The sequence below is a fragment of the Brachyhypopomus gauderio genome, unplaced genomic scaffold (assembly GCF_052324685.1).
Source record: "Brachyhypopomus gauderio isolate BG-103 unplaced genomic scaffold, BGAUD_0.2 sc173, whole genome shotgun sequence".
In the NCBI taxonomy this organism is placed as follows: domain Eukaryota; kingdom Metazoa; phylum Chordata; class Actinopteri; order Gymnotiformes; family Hypopomidae; genus Brachyhypopomus; species Brachyhypopomus gauderio.
In genome coordinates, this window is record NW_027506994.1 from 267,104 (window position 1) to 281,878 (window position 14,775).

The window sequence follows — 14,775 nt, forward strand, 5'->3', positions numbered from 1 at the left end:
TCTTCAGTTTTGACTGCCTAATCATTAATAAGTCTGATTTCTAACTAGCAAAAGTACCAGCAGTCAGAATGGCCGAGCGGTCTAAGGCGCCAGACTCAAGTTGATAAAACTTCCAAAAGTTGGGTTTTCTGGTCTCCCAAAGGAGGCGTGGGTTCAAATCCCACTTCTGACAAGTGTTTTTCCATCAACAAATGAATGTAGTTTTGCTGGAACTTTCAACACAAGAGCTCATTATATAGTGAGTAAATGAGAGAAAGAAAGAAACTCATGTGACATCATAATTGAACATACTTCAACAAAGTAATTTCAGGTTTATTGCTTTTCTTGAAATCTTCAGTTTTGACTGCCTAATCATTAATAAGACTGATTTCTAACAAGCAAAAATACCACCAGTCAGAATGGCCGAGCGGTCTAAGGCGCCAGACTCAAGTTGATAAAACTTCCAAAAGTTGGGTTTTCTGGTCTCCCAAAGGAGGCGTGGGTTCTAATCCCACTTCTGACAAGTGTTTTTCCATCAACAAATGAATGTAGTTTTGCTGGAACTTTCAACACAAGAGCTCATTATATAGTGAGTAAATGAGAGAAAGAAAGAAACTCCTGTGACATCATAATTGAACATACTTGGACAATGTAATTTCAGGTTTATTGCTTTTCTTGAAATCTTCAGTTTTGACTGCCTAATCATTATAAGTCTGATTTCTAACAAGCAAAAACACGACCAGTCAGAATGGCCGAGGGGTCTAAGGCGCCAGACTCAAGTTGATAAAACTTCCAAAAGTTGGGATTTCTGGTCTCCCAAAGGAGGCGTGGGTTCAAATCCCACTTCTGACAAGTGTTTTTCAATCAACAAATGATTCTAGTTTTGCTGGAACATTCAACACAAGAGCTCATTACATAGTGAGTAAATGAGAGAAAGAAAGAAACTCCTGTGACATCATAATTGAACAAGCTTCAACAATGTAATTTCAGGTTTATTGCTTTTCTTGAAATCTTCAGTTTTGACTGCCTAATCATTAATAAGTCTGATTTCTAACAAGCAAAAATACCACCAGTCAGAATGGCCGAGCGGTCTAAGGCGCCAGACTCAAGTTGATAAAACTTCCAAAAGTTGGGTTTTCTGGTCTCCCAAAGGAGGCGTGAGTTCAAATCCCACTTCTGACAAGTGTTTTTCAATCAACAAATGATTCTAGTTTTGCTGGAACATTCAACACAAGAGCTCATTACATAGTGAGTAAATGAGAGAAAGAAAGAAACTCCTGTGACATCATAATTGAACATACTTGGACAATGTAATTTCAGGTTTATTGCTTTTCTTGAAATCTTCAGTTTTGACTGCCTAATCATTAATAAGTCTGATTTCTAACTAGCAAAAGTACCAGCAGTCAGAATGGCCGAGCGGTCTAAGGCGCCAGACTCAAGTTGATAAAACTTCCAAAAGTTGGGTTTTCTGGTCTCCCAAAGGAGGCGTGGGTTCTAATCCCACTTCTGACAAGTGTTTTTCCATCAACAAATGAATGTAGTTTTGCTGGAACTTTCAACACAAGAGCTCATTATATAGTGAGTAAATGAGAGAAAGAAAGAAACTCCTGTGACATCATAATTGAACAAGCTTCAACAATGTAATTTCAGGTTTATTGCTTTTCTTGAAATCTTCAGTTTTGACTGCCTAATCATTAATAAGTCTGATTTCTAACAAGCAAAAATACCACCAGTCAGAATGGCCGAGCGGTCTAAGGCGCCAGACTCAAGTTGATAAAACTTCCAAAAGTTGGGATTTCTGGTCTCCCAAAGGAGGCGTGGGTTCAAATCCCACTTCTGACAAGTGTTTTCAATCAACAAATGAATCTAGTTTTGCTGGAACTTTCAACACAAGAGCTCATTATATAGTGAGTAAATGAGAGAAAGAAAGAAACTCCTGTGACATCATAATTGAACAAGCTTCAACAATGTAATTTCAGGTTTATTGCTTTTCTTGAAATCTTCAGTTTTGACTGCCTAATCATTAATAAGTCTGATTTCTAACAAGCAAAAATACCACCAGTCAGAATGGCCGAGCGGTCTAAGGCGCCAGACTCAAGTTGATAAAACTTCCAAAAGTTGGGTTTTCTGGTCTCCCAAAGGAGGCGTGAGTTCAAATCCCACTTCTGACAAGTGTTTTTCAATCAACAAATGATTCTAGTTTTGCTGGAACATTCAACACAAGAGCTCATTACATAGTGAGTAAATGAGAGAAAGAAAGAAACTCCTGTGACATCATAATTGAACAAGCTTCAACAATGTAATTTCAGGTTTATTGCTTTTCTTGAAATCTTCAGTTTTGACTGCCTAATCATTAATAAGTCTGATTTCTAACAAGCAAAAATACCACCAGTCAGAATGGCCGAGCGGTCTAAGGCGCCAGACTCAAGTTGATAAAACTTCCAAAAGTTGGGATTTCTGGTCTCCCAAAGGAGGCGTGGGTTCAAATCCCACTTCTGACAAGTGTTTTCAATCAACAAATGAATCTAGTTTTGCTGGAACTTTCAACACAAGAGCTCATTATATAGTGAGTAAATGAGAGAAAGAAAGAAACTCCTGTGACATCATAATTGAACATACTTGGACAATGTAATTTCAGGTTTATTGCTTTTCTTGAAATCTTCAGTTTTGACTGCCTAATCATTAATAAGTCTGATTTCTAACTAGCAAAAGTACCAGCAGTCAGAATGGCCGAGCGGTCTAAGGCGCCAGACTCAAGTTGATAAAACTTCCAAAAGTTGGGTTTTCTGGTCTCCCAAAGGAGGCGTGGGTTCAAATCCCACTTCTGACAAGTGTTTTTCCATCAACAAATGAATGTAGTTTTGCTGGAACTTTCAACACAAGAGCTCATTATATAGTGAGTAAATGAGAGAAAGAAAGAAACTCATGTGACATCATAATTGAACATACTTCAACAAAGTAATTTCAGGTTTATTGCTTTTCTTGAAATCTTCAGTTTTGACTGCCTAATCATTAATAAGACTGATTTCTAACAAGCAAAAATACCACCAGTCAGAATGGCCGAGCGGTCTAAGGCGCCAGACTCAAGTTGATAAAACTTCCAAAAGTTGGGTTTTCTGGTCTCCCAAAGGAGGCGTGGGTTCAAATCCCACTTCTGACAAGTGTTTTTCCATCAACAAATGAATCTAGTTTTGATAGAACTACAAACACAATAGCTCATTATATAATGAGTAAATGAGAGAAATAAAGAAACTCTTGTGACATTATAAGTGAACAAGGTTCAACTCCAGTCAGAATGGCCGAGCGGTCTAAGGCGCCAGACTCAAGTTGATGAAACTTCCAAAAGTAGGGGTTTCTGTTTTCCCAAAAGAGGCGTGGTTTCAAATCCCACTTCTGGCAAGTGTTTTTCCATCAACAAATGAATCTAGTTTTGCTGGAACATTCAACACAAGAGCTCATTATATAATGAGTAAATGAGAGAAAGAAAGAAACTCCTGTGACATCATAATTGAACATACTTGGACAATGTAATTTCAGGTTTATTGCTTTTCTTGAAATCTTCAGTTTTGACTGCCTAATCATTATAAGTCTGATTTCTAACAAGCAAAAACACGACCAGTCAGAATGGCCGAGGGGTCTAAGGCGCCAGACTCAAGTTGATAAAACTTCCAAAAGTTGGGATTTCTGGTCTCCCAAAGGAGGCGTGGGTTCAAATCCCACTTCTGACAAGTGTTTTTCAATCAACAAATGATTCTAGTTTTGCTGGAACATTCAACACAAGAGCTCATTACATAGTGAGTAAATGAGAGAAAGAAAGAAACTCCTGTGACATCATAATTGAACAAGCTTCAACAATGTAATTTCAGGTTTATTGCTTTTCTTGAAATCTTCAGTTTTGACTGCCTAATCATTAATAAGTCTGATTTCTAACAAGCAAAAATACCACCAGTCAGAATGGCCGAGCGGTCTAAGGCGCCAGACTCAAGTTGATAAAACTTCCAAAAGTTGGGATTTCTGGTCTCCCAAAGGAGGCGTGGGTTCAAATCCCACTTCTGACAAGTGTTTTCAATCAACAAATGAATCTAGTTTTGCTGGAACTTTCAACACAAGAGCTCATTATATAGTGAGTAAATGAGAGAAAGAAAGAAACTCCTGTGACATCATAATTGAACAAGCTTCAACAATGTAATTTCAGGTTTATTGCTTTTCTTGAAATCTTCAGTTTTGACTGCCTAATCATTAATAAGTCTGATTTCTAACAAGCAAAAATACCACCAGTCAGAATGGCCGAGCGGTCTAAGGCGCCAGACTCAAGTTGATAAAACTTCCAAAAGTTGGGTTTTCTGGTCTCCCAAAGGAGGCGTGAGTTCAAATCCCACTTCTGACAAGTGTTTTTCAATCAACAAATGATTCTAGTTTTGCTGGAACATTCAACACAAGAGCTCATTACATAGTGAGTAAATGAGAGAAAGAAAGAAACTCCTGTGACATCATAATTGAACATACTTGGACAATGTAATTTCAGGTTTATTGCTTTTCTTGAAATCTTCAGTTTTGACTGCCTAATCATTAATAAGTCTGATTTCTAACTAGCAAAAGTACCAGCAGTCAGAATGGCCGAGCGGTCTAAGGCGCCAGACTCAAGTTGATAAAACTTCCAAAAGTTGGGTTTTCTGGTCTCCCAAAGGAGGCGTGGGTTCAAATCCCACTTCTGACAAGTGTTTTTCCATCAACAAATGAATGTAGTTTTGCTGGAACTTTCAACACAAGAGCTCATTATATAGTGAGTAAATGAGAGAAAGAAAGAAACTCATGTGACATCATAATTGAACATACTTCAACAAAGTAATTTCAGGTTTATTGCTTTTCTTGAAATCTTCAGTTTTGACTGCCTAATCATTAATAAGACTGATTTCTAACAAGCAAAAATACCACCAGTCAGAATGGCCGAGCGGTCTAAGGCGCCAGACTCAAGTTGATAAAACTTCCAAAAGTTGGGTTTTCTGGTCTCCCAAAGGAGGCGTGGGTTCTAATCCCACTTCTGACAAGTGTTTTTCCATCAACAAATGAATGTAGTTTTGCTGGAACTTTCAACACAAGAGCTCATTATATAGTGAGTAAATGAGAGAAAGAAAGAAACTCCTGTGACATCATAATTGAACAAGCTTCAACAATGTAATTTCAGGTTTATTGCTTTTCTTGAAATCTTCAGTTTTGACTGCCTAATCATTAATAAGTCTGATTTCTAACAAGCAAAAATACCACCAGTCAGAATGGCCGAGCGGTCTAAGGCGCCAGACTCCAGTTGATAAAACTTCCAAAAGTTGGGTTTTCTGGTCTCCCAAAGGAGGCGTGAGTTCAAATCCCACTTCTGACAAGTGTTTTTCAATCAACAAATGATTCTAGTTTTGCTGGAACATTCAACACAAGAGCTCATTACATAGTGAGTAAATGAGAGAAAGAAAGAAACTCCTGTGACATCATAATTGAACAAGCTTCAACAATGTAATTTCAGGTTTATTGCTTTTCTTGAAATCTTCAGTTTTGACTGCCTAATCATTAATAAGTCTGATTTCTAACAAGCAAAAATACCACCAGTCAGAATGGCCGAGCGGTCTAAGGCGCCAGACTCAAGTTGATAAAACTTCCAAAAGTTGGGATTTCTGGTCTCCCAAAGGAGGCGTGGGTTCAAATCCCACTTCTGACAAGTGTTTTCAATCAACAAATGAATCTAGTTTTGCTGGAACTTTCAACACAAGAGCTCATTATATAGTGAGTAAATGAGAGAAAGAAAGAAACTCCTGTGACATCATAATTGAACAAGCTTCAACAATGTAATTTCAGGTTTATTGCTTTTCTTGAAATCTTCAGTTTTGACTGCCTAATCATTAATAAGTCTGATTTCTAACAAGCAAAAATACCACCAGTCAGAATGGCCGAGCGGTCTAAGGCGCCAGACTCAAGTTGATAAAACTTCCAAAAGTTGGGTTTTCTGGTCTCCCAAAGGAGGCGTGAGTTCAAATCCCACTTCTGACAAGTGTTTTTCAATCAACAAATGATTCTAGTTTTGCTGGAACATTCAACACAAGAGCTCATTACATAGTGAGTAAATGAGAGAAAGAAAGAAACTCCTGTGACATCATAATTGAACATACTTGGACAATGTAATTTCAGGTGTATTGCTTTTCTTGAAATCTTCAGTTTTGACTGCCTAATCATTAATAAGTCTGATTTCTAACTAGCAAAAGTACCAGCAGTCAGAATGGCCGAGCGGTCTAAGGCGCCAGACTCAAGTTGATAAAACTTCCAAAAGTTGGGTTTTCTGGTCTCCCAAAGGAGGCGTGGGTTCAAATCCCACTTCTGACAAGTGTTTTTCCATCAACAAATGAATGTAGTTTTGCTGGAACTTTCAACACAAGAGCTCATTATATAGTGAGTAAATGAGAGAAAGAAAGAAACTCCTGTGACATCATAATTGAACATACTTCAACAAAGTAATTTCAGGTTTATTGCTTTTCTTGAAATCTTCAGTTTTGACTGCCTAATCATTAATAAGTCTGATTTCTAACAAGCAAAAATACCACCAGTCAGAATGGCCGAGCGGTCTAAGGCGCCAGACTCAAGTTGATAAAACTTCCAAAAGTTGGGATTTCTGGTCTCCCAAAGGAGGCGTGGGTTCAAATCCCACTTCTGACAAGTGTTTTCAATCAACAAATGAATCTAGTTTTGCTGGAACTTTCAACACAAGAGCTCATTATATAGTGAGTAAATGAGAGAAAGAAAGAAACTCCTGTGACATCATAATTGAACAAGCTTCAACAATGTAATTTCAGGTTTATTGCTTTTCTTGAAATCTTCAGTTTTGACTGCCTAATCATTAATAAGTCTGATTTCTAACAAGCAAAAATACCACCAGTCAGAATGGCCGAGCGGTCTAAGGCGCCAGACTCAAGTTGATAAAACTTCCAAAAGTTGGGTTTTCTGGTCTCCCAAAGGAGGCGTGAGTTCAAATCCCACTTCTGACAAGTGTTTTTCAATCAACAAATGATTCTAGTTTTGCTGGAACATTCAACACAAGAGCTCATTACATAGTGAGTAAATGAGAGAAAGAAAGAAACTCCTGTGACATCATAATTGAACATACTTGGACAATGTAATTTCAGGTGTATTGCTTTTCTTGAAATCTTCAGTTTTGACTGCCTAATCATTAATAAGTCTGATTTCTAACTAGCAAAAGTACCAGCAGTCAGAATGGCCGAGCGGTCTAAGGCGCCAGACTCAAGTTGATAAAACTTCCAAAAGTTGGGTTTCCTGGTCTCCCAAAGGAGGCGTGGGTTCAAATCCCACTTCTGACAAGTGTTTTTCCATCAACAAATGAATGTAGTTTTGCTGGAACTTTCAACACAAGAGCTCATTATATAGTGAGTAAATGAGAGAAAGAAAGAAACTCCTGTGACATCATAATTGAACATACTTCAACAAAGTAATTTCAGGTTTATTGCTTTTCTTGAAATCTTCAGTTTTGACTGCCTAATCATTAATAAGTCTGATTTCTAACAAGCAAAAATACCACCAGTCAGAATGGCCGAGCGGTCTAAGGCGCCAGACTCAAGTTGATAAAACTTCCAAAAGTTGGGATTTCTGGTCTCCCAAAGGAGGCGTGGGTTCAAATCCCACTTCTGACAAGTGTTTTCAATCAACAAATGAATCTAGTTTTGATAGAACTACAAACACAATAGCTCATTATATAATGAGTAAATGAGAGAAATAAAGAAACTCTTGTGACATTATAAGTGAACAAGGTTCAACTCCAGTCAGAATGGCCGAGCGGTCTAAGGCGCCAGACTCAAGTTGATGAAACTTCCAAAAGTAGGGGTTTCTGTTTTCCCAAAAGAGGCGTGGTTTCAAATCCCACTTCTGGCAAGTGTTTTTCCATCAACAAATGAATCTAGTTTTGCTGGAACATTCAACACAAGAGCTCATTATATAATGAGTAAATGAGAGAAAGAAAGAAACTCCTGTGACATCATAATTGAACATACTTGGACAATGTAATTTCAGGTTTATTGCTTTTCTTGAAATCTTCAGTTTTGACTGCCTAATCATTATAAGTCTGATTTCTAACAAGCAAAAACACGACCAGTCAGAATGGCCGAGGGGTCTAAGGCGCCAGACTCAAGTTGATAAAACTTCCAAAAGTTGGGATTTCTGGTCTCCCAAAGGAGGCGTGGGTTCAAATCCCACTTCTGACAAGTGTTTTTCAATCAACAAATGATTCTAGTTTTGCTGGAACATTCAACACAAGAGCTCATTACATAGTGAGTAAATGAGAGAAAGAAAGAAACTCCTGTGACATCATAATTGAACAAGCTTCAACAATGTAATTTCAGGTTTATTGCTTTTCTTGAAATCTTCAGTTTTGACTGCCTAATCATTAATAAGTCTGATTTCTAACAAGCAAAAATACCACCAGTCAGAATGGCCGAGCGGTCTAAGGCGCCAGACTCAAGTTGATAAAACTTCCAAAAGTTGGGTTTTCTGGTCTCCCAAAGGAGGCGTGAGTTCAAATCCCACTTCTGACAAGTGTTTTTCAATCAACAAATGATTCTAGTTTTGCTGGAACATTCAACACAAGAGCTCATTACATAGTGAGTAAATGAGAGAAAGAAAGAAACTCCTGTGACATCATAATTGAACATACTTGGACAATGTAATTTCAGGTTTATTGCTTTTCTTGAAATCTTCAGTTTTGACTGCCTAATCATTAATAAGTCTGATTTCTAACTAGCAAAAGTACCAGCAGTCAGAATGGCCGAGCGGTCTAAGGCGCCAGACTCAAGTTGATAAAACTTCCAAAAGTTGGGTTTTCTGGTCTCCCAAAGGAGGCGTGGGTTCTAATCCCACTTCTGACAAGTGTTTTTCCATCAACAAATGAATGTAGTTTTGCTGGAACTTTCAACACAAGAGCTCATTATATAGTGAGTAAATGAGAGAAAGAAAGAAACTCCTGTGACATCATAATTGAACAAGCTTCAACAATGTAATTTCAGGTTTATTGCTTTTCTTGAAATCTTCAGTTTTGACTGCCTAATCATTAATAAGTCTGATTTCTAACAAGCAAAAATACCACCAGTCAGAATGGCCGAGCGGTCTAAGGCGCCAGACTCAAGTTGATAAAACTTCCAAAAGTTGGGATTTCTGGTCTCCCAAAGGAGGCGTGGGTTCAAATCCCACTTCTGACAAGTGTTTTCAATCAACAAATGAATCTAGTTTTGCTGGAACTTTCAACACAAGAGCTCATTATATAGTGAGTAAATGAGAGAAAGAAAGAAACTCCTGTGACATCATAATTGAACAAGCTTCAACAATGTAATTTCAGGTTTATTGCTTTTCTTGAAATCTTCAGTTTTGACTGCCTAATCATTAATAAGTCTGATTTCTAACAAGCCAAAATACCACCAGTCAGAATGGCCGAGCGGTCTAAGGCGCCAGACTCAAGTTGATAAAACTTCCAAAAGTTGGGTTTTCTGGTCTCCCAAAGGAGGCGTGAGTTCAAATCCCACTTCTGACAAGTGTTTTTCAATCAACAAATGATTCTAGTTTTGCTGGAACATTCAACACAAGAGCTCATTACATAGTGAGTAAATGAGAGAAAGAAAGAAACTCCTGTGACATCATAATTGAACATACTTCAACAAAGTAATTTCAGGTTTATTGCTTTTCTTGAAATCTTCAGTTTTGACTGCCTAATCATTAATAAGACTGATTTCTAACAAGCAAAAATACCACCAGTCAGAATGGCCGAGCGGTCTAAGGCGCCAGACTCAAGTTGATAAAACTTCCAAAAGTTGGGTTTTCTGGTCTCCCAAAGGAGGCGTCGGTTCTAATCCCACTTCTGACAAGTGTTTTTCCATCAACAAATGAATGTAGTTTTGCTGGAACTTTCAACACAAGAGCTCATTATATAGTGAGTAAATGAGAGAAAGAAAGAAACTCCTGTGACATCATAATTGAACAAGCTTCAACAATGTAATTTCAGGTTTATTGCTTTTCTTGAAATCTTCAGTTTTGACTGCCTAATCATTAATAAGTCTGATTTCTAACAAGCAAAAATACCACCAGTCAGAATGGCCGAGGGGTCTAAGGCGCCAGACTCAAGTTGATAAAACTTCCAAAAGTTGGGATTTCTGGTCTCCCAAAGGAGGCGTGGGTTCAAATCCCACTTCTGACAAGTGTTTTCAATCAACAAATGAATCTAGTTTTGATAGAACTACAAACACAATAGCTCATTATATAATGAGTAAATGAGAGAAATAAAGAAACTCTTGTGACATTATAAGTGAACAAGGTTCAACTCCAGTCAGAATGGCCGAGCGGTCTAAGGCGCCAGACTCAAGTTGATGAAACTTCCAAAAGTAGGGGTTTCTGTTTTCCCAAAAGAGGCGTGGTTTCAAATCCCACTTCTGGCAAGTGTTTTTCCATCAACAAATGAATCTAGTTTTGCTGGAACATTCAACACAAGAGCTCATTATATAATGAGTAAATGAGAGAAAGAAAGAAACTCCTGTGACATCATAATTGAACATACTTGGACAATGTAATTTCAGGTTTATTGCTTTTCTTGAAATCTTCAGTTTTGACTGCCTAATCATTATAAGTCTGATTTCTAACAAGCAAAAACACGACCAGTCAGAACGGCCGAGGGGTCTAAGGCGCCAGACTCAAGTTGATAAAACTTCCAAAAGTTGGGATTTCTGGTCTCCCAAAGGAGGCGTGGGTTCAAATCCCACTTCTGACAAGTGTTTTTCAATCAACAAATGATTCTAGTTTTGCTGGAACATTCAACACAAGAGCTCATTACATAGTGAGTAAATGAGAGAAAGAAAGAAACTCCTGTGACATCATAATTGAACAAGCTTCAACAATGTAATTTCAGGTTTATTGCTTTTCTTGAAATCTTCAGTTTTGACTGCCTAATCATTAATAAGTCTGATTTCTAACAAGCAAAAATACCACCAGTCAGAATGGCCGAGCGGTCTAAGGCGCCAGACTCAAGTTGATAAAACTTCCAAAAGTTGGGATTTCTGGTCTCCCAAAGGAGGCGTGGGTTCAAATCCCACTTCTGACAAGTGTTTTCAATCAACAAATGAATCTAGTTTTGCTGGAACTTTCAACACAAGAGCTCATTATATAGTGAGTAAATGAGAGAAAGAAAGAAACTCCTGTGACATCATAATTGAACAAGCTTCAACAATGTAATTTCAGGTTTATTGCTTTTCTTGAAATCTTCAGTTTTGACTGCCTAATCATTAATAAGACTGATTTCTAACAAGCAAAAATACCACCAGTCAGAATGGCCGAGCGGTCTAAGGCGCCAGACTCAAGTTGATAAAACTTCCAAAAGTTGGGTTTTCTGGTCTCCCAAAGGAGGCGTGGGTTCTAATCCCACTTCTGACAAGTGTTTTTCCATCAACAAATGAATGTAGTTTTGCTGGAACTTTCAACACAAGAGCTCATTATATAGTGAGTAAATGAGAGAAAGAAAGAAACTCCTGTGACATCATAATTGAACATACTTGGACAATGTAATTTCAGGTTTATTGCTTTTCTTGAAATCTTCAGTTTTGACTGCCTAATCATTATAAGTCTGATTTCTAACAAGCAAAAACACGACCAGTCAGAATGGCCGAGGGGTCTAAGGCGCCAGACTCAAGTTGATAAAACTTCCAAAAGTTGGGATTTCTGGTCTCCCAAAGGAGGCGTGGGTTCAAATCCCACTTCTGACAAGTGTTTTTCAATCAACAAATGATTCTAGTTTTGCTGGAACATTCAACACAAGAGCTCATTACATAGTGAGTAAATGAGAGAAAGAAAGAAACTCCTGTGACATCATAATTGAACAAGCTTCAACAATGTAATTTCAGGTTTATTGCTTTTCTTGAAATCTTCAGTTTTGACTGCCTAATCATTAATAAGTCTGATTTCTAACAAGCAAAAATACCACCAGTCAGAATGGCCGAGCGGTCTAAGGCGCCAGACTCAAGTTGATAAAACTTCCAAAAGTTGGGTTTTCTGGTCTCCCAAAGGAGGCGTGAGTTCAAATCCCACTTCTGACAAGTGTTTTTCAATCAACAAATGATTCTAGTTTTGCTGGAACATTCAACACAAGAGCTCATTACATAGTGAGTAAATGAGAGAAAGAAAGAAACTCCTGTGACATCATAATTGAACATACTTGGACAATGTAATTTCAGGTTTATTGCTTTTCTTGAAATCTTCAGTTTTGACTGCCTAATCATTAATAAGTCTGATTTCTAACAAGCAGAAATACCACCAGTCAGAATGGCCGAGCGGTCTAAGGCGCCAGACTCAAGTTGATAAAACTTCCAAAAGTTGGGATTTCTGGTCTCCCAAAAGAGGCGTGGTTTCAAATCCCACTTCTGGCAAGTGTTTTTCCATCAACAAATGAATCTAGTTTTGCTGGAACATTCAACACAAGAGCTCATTATATAATGAGTAAATGAGAGAAAGAAAGAAACTCCTGTGACATCATAATTGAACATACTTGGACAATGTAATTTCAGGTTTATTGCTTTTCTTGAAATCTTCAGTTTTGACTGCCTAATCATTATAAGTCTGATTTCTAACAAGCAAAAACACGACCAGTCAGAACGGCCGAGGGGTCTAAGGCGCCAGACTCAAGTTGATAAAACTTCCAAAAGTTGGGATTTCTGGTCTCCCAAAGGAGGCGTGGGTTCAAATCCCACTTCTGACAAGTGTTTTTCAATCAACAAATGATTCTAGTTTTGCTGGAACATTCAACACAAGAGCTCATTACATAGTGAGTAAATGAGAGAAAGAAAGAAACTCCTGTGACATCATAATTGAACAAGCTTCAACAATGTAATTTCAGGTTTATTGCTTTTCTTGAAATCTTCAGTTTTGACTGCCTAATCATTAATAAGTCTGATTTCTAACAAGCAAAAATACCACCAGTCAGAATGGCCGAGCGGTCTAAGGCGCCAGACTCAAGTTGATAAAACTTCCAAAAGTTGGGATTTCTGGTCTCCCAAAGGAGGCGTGGGTTCAAATCCCACTTCTGACAAGTGTTTTCAATCAACAAATGAATCTAGTTTTGCTGGAACTTTCAACACAAGAGCTCATTATATAGTGAGTAAATGAGAGAAAGAAAGAAACTCCTGTGACATCATAATTGAACAAGCTTCAACAATGTAATTTCAGGTTTATTGCTTTTCTTGAAATCTTCAGTTTTGACTGCCTAATCATTAATAAGACTGATTTCTAACAAGCAAAAATACCACCAGTCAGAATGGCCGAGCGGTCTAAGGCGCCAGACTCAAGTTGATAAAACTTCCAAAAGTTGGGTTTTCTGGTCTCCCAAAGGAGGCGTGGGTTCTAATCCCACTTCTGACAAGTGTTTTTCCATCAACAAATGAATGTAGTTTTGCTGGAACTTTCAACACAAGAGCTCATTATATAGTGAGTAAATGAGAGAAAGAAAGAAACTCCTGTGACATCATAATTGAACATACTTGGACAATGTAATTTCAGGTTTATTGCTTTTCTTGAAATCTTCAGTTTTGACTGCCTAATCATTATAAGTCTGATTTCTAACAAGCAAAAACACGACCAGTCAGAATGGCCGAGGGGTCTAAGGCGCCAGACTCAAGTTGATAAAACTTCCAAAAGTTGGGATTTCTGGTCTCCCAAAGGAGGCGTGGGTTCAAATCCCACTTCTGACAAGTGTTTTTCAATCAACAAATGATTCTAGTTTTGCTGGAACATTCAACACAAGAGCTCATTACATAGTGAGTAAATGAGAGAAAGAAAGAAACTCCTGTGACATCATAATTGAACAAGCTTCAACAATGTAATTTCAGGTTTATTGCTTTTCTTGAAATCTTCAGTTTTGACTGCCTAATCATTAATAAGTCTGATTTCTAACAAGCAAAAATACCACCAGTCAGAATGGCCGAGCGGTCTAAGGCGCCAGACTCAAGTTGATAAAACTTCCAAAAGTTGGGTTTTCTGGTCTCCCAAAGGAGGCGTGAGTTCAAATCCCACTTCTGACAAGTGTTTTTCAATCAACAAATGATTCTAGTTTTGCTGGAACATTCAACACAAGAGCTCATTACATAGTGAGTAAATGAGAGAAAGAAAGAAACTCCTGTGACATCATAATTGAACATACTTGGACAATGTAATTTCAGGTTTATTGCTTTTCTTGAAATCTTCAGTTTTGACTGCCTAATCATTAATAAGTCTGATTTCTAACTAGCAAAAGTACCAGCAGTCAGAATGGCCGAGCGGTCTAAGGCGCCAGACTCAAGTTGATAAAACTTCCAAAAGTTGGGTTTTCTGGTCTCCCAAAGGAGGCGTGGGTTCTAATCCCACTTCTGACAAGTGTTTTTCCATCAACAAATGAATGTAGTTTTGCTGGAACTTTCAACACAAGAGCTCATTATATAGTGAGTAAATGAGAGAAAGAAAGAAACTCCTGTGACATCATAATTGAACAAGCTTCAACAATGTAATTTCAGGTTTATTGCTTTTCTTGAAATCTTCAGTTTTGACTGCCTAATCATTAATAAGTCTGATTTCTAACAAGCAGAAATACCACCAGTCAGAATGGCCGAGCGGTCTAAGGCGCCAGACTCAAGTTGATAAAACTTCCAAAAGTTGGGATTTCTGGTCTCCCAAAGGAGGCGTGGGTTCAAATCCCACTTCTGACAAGTGTTTTCAATCAACAAATGAATCTAGTTTTGCTGGAACTTT

The 14,775-nt window shown here is 37.9% G+C and overlaps 30 non-coding genes across 30 annotated transcripts; all 30 read left to right on the plus strand.

Annotated features, from left to right (window-relative positions):
• Positions 1 to 62: 62 nt before the first annotated feature.
• On the plus strand, positions 63 to 172 carry trnal-caa (transfer RNA leucine (anticodon CAA)). The gene is made up of 2 exons: positions 63 to 100; positions 127 to 172. It is a non-coding gene; the product is annotated as a tRNA-Leu (tRNA).
• A 220-nt stretch (positions 173 to 392) lies between these two features.
• trnal-caa (transfer RNA leucine (anticodon CAA)) lies at positions 393 to 502 on the plus strand. The gene is made up of 2 exons: positions 393 to 430; positions 457 to 502. It is a non-coding gene; the product is annotated as a tRNA-Leu (tRNA).
• Positions 503 to 721: 219 nt separating this feature from the next.
• Positions 722 to 831, plus strand: trnal-caa (transfer RNA leucine (anticodon CAA)). Its single transcript has 2 exons — positions 722 to 759; positions 786 to 831. It is a non-coding gene; the product is annotated as a tRNA-Leu (tRNA).
• A 550-nt stretch (positions 832 to 1,381) lies between these two features.
• trnal-caa (transfer RNA leucine (anticodon CAA)) lies at positions 1,382 to 1,491 on the plus strand. Its single transcript has 2 exons — positions 1,382 to 1,419; positions 1,446 to 1,491. It is a non-coding gene; the product is annotated as a tRNA-Leu (tRNA).
• Positions 1,492 to 1,711: 220 nt separating this feature from the next.
• On the plus strand, positions 1,712 to 1,821 carry trnal-caa (transfer RNA leucine (anticodon CAA)). The gene is made up of 2 exons: positions 1,712 to 1,749; positions 1,776 to 1,821. It is a non-coding gene; the product is annotated as a tRNA-Leu (tRNA).
• Positions 1,822 to 2,370: 549 nt separating this feature from the next.
• On the plus strand, positions 2,371 to 2,480 carry trnal-caa (transfer RNA leucine (anticodon CAA)). The gene is made up of 2 exons: positions 2,371 to 2,408; positions 2,435 to 2,480. It is a non-coding gene; the product is annotated as a tRNA-Leu (tRNA).
• Positions 2,481 to 2,699: 219 nt separating this feature from the next.
• Positions 2,700 to 2,809, plus strand: trnal-caa (transfer RNA leucine (anticodon CAA)). The gene is made up of 2 exons: positions 2,700 to 2,737; positions 2,764 to 2,809. It is a non-coding gene; the product is annotated as a tRNA-Leu (tRNA).
• A 220-nt stretch (positions 2,810 to 3,029) lies between these two features.
• trnal-caa (transfer RNA leucine (anticodon CAA)) lies at positions 3,030 to 3,139 on the plus strand. Its single transcript has 2 exons — positions 3,030 to 3,067; positions 3,094 to 3,139. It is a non-coding gene; the product is annotated as a tRNA-Leu (tRNA).
• Positions 3,140 to 3,597: 458 nt separating this feature from the next.
• Positions 3,598 to 3,707, plus strand: trnal-caa (transfer RNA leucine (anticodon CAA)). Its single transcript has 2 exons — positions 3,598 to 3,635; positions 3,662 to 3,707. It is a non-coding gene; the product is annotated as a tRNA-Leu (tRNA).
• A 220-nt stretch (positions 3,708 to 3,927) lies between these two features.
• Positions 3,928 to 4,037, plus strand: trnal-caa (transfer RNA leucine (anticodon CAA)). The gene is made up of 2 exons: positions 3,928 to 3,965; positions 3,992 to 4,037. It is a non-coding gene; the product is annotated as a tRNA-Leu (tRNA).
• Positions 4,038 to 4,586: 549 nt separating this feature from the next.
• trnal-caa (transfer RNA leucine (anticodon CAA)) lies at positions 4,587 to 4,696 on the plus strand. Its single transcript has 2 exons — positions 4,587 to 4,624; positions 4,651 to 4,696. It is a non-coding gene; the product is annotated as a tRNA-Leu (tRNA).
• A 220-nt stretch (positions 4,697 to 4,916) lies between these two features.
• trnal-caa (transfer RNA leucine (anticodon CAA)) lies at positions 4,917 to 5,026 on the plus strand. The gene is made up of 2 exons: positions 4,917 to 4,954; positions 4,981 to 5,026. It is a non-coding gene; the product is annotated as a tRNA-Leu (tRNA).
• A 220-nt stretch (positions 5,027 to 5,246) lies between these two features.
• Positions 5,247 to 5,356, plus strand: trnaw-cca (transfer RNA tryptophan (anticodon CCA)). Its single transcript has 2 exons — positions 5,247 to 5,284; positions 5,311 to 5,356. It is a non-coding gene; the product is annotated as a tRNA-Trp (tRNA).
• A 220-nt stretch (positions 5,357 to 5,576) lies between these two features.
• trnal-caa (transfer RNA leucine (anticodon CAA)) lies at positions 5,577 to 5,686 on the plus strand. The gene is made up of 2 exons: positions 5,577 to 5,614; positions 5,641 to 5,686. It is a non-coding gene; the product is annotated as a tRNA-Leu (tRNA).
• Positions 5,687 to 6,235: 549 nt separating this feature from the next.
• Positions 6,236 to 6,345, plus strand: trnal-caa (transfer RNA leucine (anticodon CAA)). Its single transcript has 2 exons — positions 6,236 to 6,273; positions 6,300 to 6,345. It is a non-coding gene; the product is annotated as a tRNA-Leu (tRNA).
• A 220-nt stretch (positions 6,346 to 6,565) lies between these two features.
• On the plus strand, positions 6,566 to 6,675 carry trnal-caa (transfer RNA leucine (anticodon CAA)). The gene is made up of 2 exons: positions 6,566 to 6,603; positions 6,630 to 6,675. It is a non-coding gene; the product is annotated as a tRNA-Leu (tRNA).
• Positions 6,676 to 7,224: 549 nt separating this feature from the next.
• trnal-caa (transfer RNA leucine (anticodon CAA)) lies at positions 7,225 to 7,334 on the plus strand. The gene is made up of 2 exons: positions 7,225 to 7,262; positions 7,289 to 7,334. It is a non-coding gene; the product is annotated as a tRNA-Leu (tRNA).
• Positions 7,335 to 7,554: 220 nt separating this feature from the next.
• On the plus strand, positions 7,555 to 7,664 carry trnal-caa (transfer RNA leucine (anticodon CAA)). Its single transcript has 2 exons — positions 7,555 to 7,592; positions 7,619 to 7,664. It is a non-coding gene; the product is annotated as a tRNA-Leu (tRNA).
• Positions 7,665 to 8,121: 457 nt separating this feature from the next.
• trnal-caa (transfer RNA leucine (anticodon CAA)) lies at positions 8,122 to 8,231 on the plus strand. Its single transcript has 2 exons — positions 8,122 to 8,159; positions 8,186 to 8,231. It is a non-coding gene; the product is annotated as a tRNA-Leu (tRNA).
• Positions 8,232 to 8,781: 550 nt separating this feature from the next.
• On the plus strand, positions 8,782 to 8,891 carry trnal-caa (transfer RNA leucine (anticodon CAA)). Its single transcript has 2 exons — positions 8,782 to 8,819; positions 8,846 to 8,891. It is a non-coding gene; the product is annotated as a tRNA-Leu (tRNA).
• Positions 8,892 to 9,111: 220 nt separating this feature from the next.
• trnal-caa (transfer RNA leucine (anticodon CAA)) lies at positions 9,112 to 9,221 on the plus strand. Its single transcript has 2 exons — positions 9,112 to 9,149; positions 9,176 to 9,221. It is a non-coding gene; the product is annotated as a tRNA-Leu (tRNA).
• An 879-nt stretch (positions 9,222 to 10,100) lies between these two features.
• trnal-caa (transfer RNA leucine (anticodon CAA)) lies at positions 10,101 to 10,210 on the plus strand. Its single transcript has 2 exons — positions 10,101 to 10,138; positions 10,165 to 10,210. It is a non-coding gene; the product is annotated as a tRNA-Leu (tRNA).
• Positions 10,211 to 10,997: 787 nt separating this feature from the next.
• Positions 10,998 to 11,107, plus strand: trnal-caa (transfer RNA leucine (anticodon CAA)). Its single transcript has 2 exons — positions 10,998 to 11,035; positions 11,062 to 11,107. It is a non-coding gene; the product is annotated as a tRNA-Leu (tRNA).
• A 219-nt stretch (positions 11,108 to 11,326) lies between these two features.
• On the plus strand, positions 11,327 to 11,436 carry trnal-caa (transfer RNA leucine (anticodon CAA)). Its single transcript has 2 exons — positions 11,327 to 11,364; positions 11,391 to 11,436. It is a non-coding gene; the product is annotated as a tRNA-Leu (tRNA).
• Positions 11,437 to 11,655: 219 nt separating this feature from the next.
• On the plus strand, positions 11,656 to 11,765 carry trnal-caa (transfer RNA leucine (anticodon CAA)). The gene is made up of 2 exons: positions 11,656 to 11,693; positions 11,720 to 11,765. It is a non-coding gene; the product is annotated as a tRNA-Leu (tRNA).
• A 1,209-nt stretch (positions 11,766 to 12,974) lies between these two features.
• Positions 12,975 to 13,084, plus strand: trnal-caa (transfer RNA leucine (anticodon CAA)). The gene is made up of 2 exons: positions 12,975 to 13,012; positions 13,039 to 13,084. It is a non-coding gene; the product is annotated as a tRNA-Leu (tRNA).
• Positions 13,085 to 13,303: 219 nt separating this feature from the next.
• Positions 13,304 to 13,413, plus strand: trnal-caa (transfer RNA leucine (anticodon CAA)). Its single transcript has 2 exons — positions 13,304 to 13,341; positions 13,368 to 13,413. It is a non-coding gene; the product is annotated as a tRNA-Leu (tRNA).
• Positions 13,414 to 13,632: 219 nt separating this feature from the next.
• On the plus strand, positions 13,633 to 13,742 carry trnal-caa (transfer RNA leucine (anticodon CAA)). The gene is made up of 2 exons: positions 13,633 to 13,670; positions 13,697 to 13,742. It is a non-coding gene; the product is annotated as a tRNA-Leu (tRNA).
• Positions 13,743 to 14,292: 550 nt separating this feature from the next.
• Positions 14,293 to 14,402, plus strand: trnal-caa (transfer RNA leucine (anticodon CAA)). The gene is made up of 2 exons: positions 14,293 to 14,330; positions 14,357 to 14,402. It is a non-coding gene; the product is annotated as a tRNA-Leu (tRNA).
• Positions 14,403 to 14,622: 220 nt separating this feature from the next.
• trnal-caa (transfer RNA leucine (anticodon CAA)) lies at positions 14,623 to 14,732 on the plus strand. Its single transcript has 2 exons — positions 14,623 to 14,660; positions 14,687 to 14,732. It is a non-coding gene; the product is annotated as a tRNA-Leu (tRNA).
• Positions 14,733 to 14,775: the final 43 nt, after the last annotated feature.